Consider the following 3,888-nt stretch of genomic DNA (forward strand, 5'->3'; position numbering starts at 1 on the left):
AGTTTTCACAGTTGTATGACAATGACAATACAACATACTGGAACTTGTGGGGCACAATGAAAGCATCCTTGAGAGAAAACTTTATAGCAGTGAATATCCATAGCATGAAAACAGAGAAAATGTACATAAACAACTTAATGATGAACCCCAAACTTCTAAAAAAAGAAGAGCAGGTTAAACCAAAATCTCATATGAGGGAAGAAATTATAAAGATCAGAGCAGAAATTAACACACAGGGTACTAAAAATACAATACAAAGAATCAATGAATCAAAGAGTTGGCTCTTTGAAAGATTAAATGAAATTGACAAACCTTTACCCAACCTTATCAAAAAAAAGGAAAGAAAAGACTCAAAGTCATACAATTAAAAATGAAAAGGGTGAAATCACAAGAGACTCTGCAGAAATCCAGAAAATCATCTATACCTACTTTGAAAACTTGTATTCTAATAAGATGGAAAATACAGAAAAAAGAACAAATTCCTAGATACATATGAATTACCAAAGCTGTATCAAGAAGGTATAAAAATCCTAAATAACCCAGTATCAAACCAATAAAATAAAAAATGTAATGAAAAACCTGTCAGCAAAAAAGCTCAGACCCTGATGGATTCAATGCTGAATTCTACAAGAAATTTAGAGAAGACCTAACATCACTAATTCTCAAACTCTTTAATGAAATCGAATGGAAAGTAATACTTCCAAATTCATTCCTGTTAACAAACATTACCATGATACCAAAACCAAAGAAGGAGCCAACTAAGAAAATGAATTACAGGCCAATGTCTCTAATGAATATTGATGCAAAAATCCTCATAAGATACTGGCAAACAGGGCCAGGGATTTAGCTCAGTAGCATAAGCACCTGCCTGGAAAGCACGAGGTCTTGGGTTTGATCCCCAGTACAAAATAAGAAAAAAGAAAGATATTGACAAACAGATTGCAGTAAATTGTCAAGCAGATTGTACACCATGATCTCGTGGAATTCATCCCAGGAATGCAGGGATGGCTCAGCATATATAAATCCATAAATGTAATACACCATATTAACAGAGCCAAGGACAAAGATTGTAAGCTCATCTCAATAGATGCAGAAAAAGCCTTTGGTAAAGTCAACCATCTAGGTTGAGCTCTGCTGGGTTGCTATTGTGCTACAACTGGGTGGTGGCCATGCTGCTGGAGTCAGCCAAAGTGAATCCAGCCAAACTGGTAGACTCCTGGCTTTGTGGAAAGCCAGGTGAGTGGGGAGAGGCATGGCTCTGGGATGGAAACAATCTCCAGAGCTGCTGGGACTGGCTCCCTGCACCCGTAACTGCTTCTGGTGGTGGTGACAATGTCTAACAATGAACTGGACATTCAAGACAAAAGCCCAACCCTTCCCATGAGAAACACCAGAGTGGTGCCAGAGCACAGGGCCTGCTTGTTTCAGACACCAAATGTCACTAAGACAGAGCAGAAGAAAAACCCACAGGTTGTTCTGTGTGTTTTAGAATTTTACAACTCGAAGACCTCAAACAACCACACATACATGAACTTTACAGATAAATCAGCAGAGGACTGTAATTCTGCTAACACTTTGAATGTGAAGACTGTTTCTGAGACTCCTGCAGTGCTAACAGTTTCAGAAGATGAAGATGATGATGATGATGCTACTCCGCCTCCAGTGATTGCTCCACACCCAGAGCACACAAAATCTGTGTATACACAGTGTGTGATTGAACCATTTCCTGTTACTCCAACTCTGGAGTTGGAGTAGTTACATCTCCTATTTCACCCACTGAGTGTAACACCATTCTGCCAGATGCTTTGACCCAGAATACTAAGAAACAGAAGAAGCCCAAAATGTCTGATGAGATCTTGGAAAACTTATGGAGCATAGTGAGCGTGGGTGAGCCTAGGAAGAAATATACACAATTTGAGAAAGTTGAGCAAGGTTCTTCAGGCACATGTACACTGCCATGGATACAGCCACAGGTTAGGAGGTGACAATTAAGCAGAGGAGTCTTCAGCAGCAGCCTAAGAAAGAGCTCATTATTAATGAGATCCTAGTCATGAGTGAGAAAGCAAAAATCCAAATATTGTGAACTACTTGGACAGTTAACTTGTGGGAGATGAGCTGTGGGAATACTTGGCTGGAGGTTCTTTGACAGATGTGGTGAAAAAAACTGTATGGATGAAGGCCAGATTGCTGTCATGTGCCATGAGTCTGCAAGCTCTGGAGTTTCTGCACTCCAACCAAGTCATTCATGGAGACACCGAGAGTGATAATATTCCGTTGGGTATGGATGGCTCTGTCAAGCTAACTGATTTTGGATTCTGTGCATAAATCACTTCAGAGCAGAGCCAACAGAGCACCATGGTGGGAACTCCATCTTGGATGGCACCAGAGGTTGTGATGAGGAAGGCGTATGGGCCCAAGGTTGACATCTGGTCCCTAGGCATCATGACCAATAAAATGATTGAAGAGAGCCACCATACTCCAATGTAAACCCACTGATAGCCTTGTATCTCATTGTCACCAATGGGATCCCAGAGCTTCCCTGGAGAAGCTATCTTCTGAGACTTTTTGAACTGTGGTCTTTAAATGGATGTGGAAGAGAGAGGTTCATCAAAAGTGCTGTTTCAGCATCACTTCCTGAAGATTGCCAAGCCCCTCTTCAGCCTCACACCCCTGATTGCTGCAACAAAGGAGGAAACCAAGAACAATCACTAAAACCATGCTCAGCTCGGTCTCATGGTGCCAAGCTTTCTGCGAAATAAATGCTCATTTCAGAAATTCCAGCCCCTGACACCTTCTTCTTGCCCTGCTTCTCTCTTCTCCTGATCAAGGATTCTCAGGACTTTGATGTTTGGAACCATGTATTTAGCACTGGAGAGAACTCAAATGAGCGACTAATCCAGTGATCACTATTGCTAAATAAGGAAGTTTCTTCCAACTTGTGAATGTGAGATTGTTTTACAACCAAGGATTTACAATGAATAAATCTTGGGCCTCTATTTCTACATAGGAAAATCTCAAACATCTCTGCTCCCCTCCTCACAATCCAGTCTTGAAAATACAAATTTAATGTTTGGTAATATTTTTAAAAAACAATGTTAAGCTTCCATTCATGATAAAATCCTACAGAAAATTAGAATAGACTATCTTTATCTTACTCTGATAATAACCACGTATCACAAACAAATGACCAACATCATACTAAAGGGCAAAAACTAAAAGCTTTCTAAAATCAGGAACAAGACAAGGATGTCCACTATCATTACTCTGACTTCATATTGTTCTGGAAACATTATTCAGAGCAATTAAACAAGAAAGATAAGTAAAGGAATAAGGATAGGAAAGGAAGAAATTAAATTATCATTAATTTCAGATGACATGACACTCTATATTGAAAACACCAAAAACTCCATCAAAAGATTATTAGAGCTAATAATCAAATTTAGAAGTATAGCTGATACAAACTCAGATCTCAAAAAGCAATAGCATTCTTGTACACCAACAACAAACTCACTGAGAGAAATTATGAAAATAACAAATTTCACAGGCATCCAAAAAATGAAATACTTAGAAATATGTCTAACAAAGGATATAAAAGAAAAAACTACATAACCTGAAAAAGGAGAATGCAGATATTAGAAACTGTAGAGATATCCCATGCTCCTGGTTAAGAAGAAACAATATGTTGAAAATGGTCATACTTCAAAAACTATTATACAGATTCAGTGCAACCCCAATCAAAATTCCAATAGCATATCTCCCAGAATTAGAGAAGAAAATAGTAAAATTTGTCTGGAACCAGAAGAGGTCTAGAATAGCAATAAACCCTGGGCAATAAAGAGCAGACACTGGGCATCACAATCCTTGGTTTGAAATTATATTATAAAGCTA

At 38.7% G+C, this 3,888-nt stretch overlaps 1 pseudogene; it reads left to right on the forward strand.

Annotated features, from left to right (window-relative positions):
- The first annotated feature begins 1,332 nt into the window (after nucleotides 1-1,332).
- LOC100725183 (serine/threonine-protein kinase PAK 1-like) lies at nucleotides 1,333-2,712 on the forward strand (annotated as a pseudogene).
- Nucleotides 2,713-3,888: the final 1,176 nt, after the last annotated feature.

This window comes from Cavia porcellus, unplaced genomic scaffold (genome assembly GCF_034190915.1).
Source record: "Cavia porcellus strain 051 isolate PalLab524CR breed Dunkin Hartley unplaced genomic scaffold, mCavPor4.1 scaffold_6, whole genome shotgun sequence".
In the NCBI taxonomy this organism is placed as follows: Eukaryota; Metazoa; Chordata; class Mammalia; order Rodentia; family Caviidae; genus Cavia; species Cavia porcellus.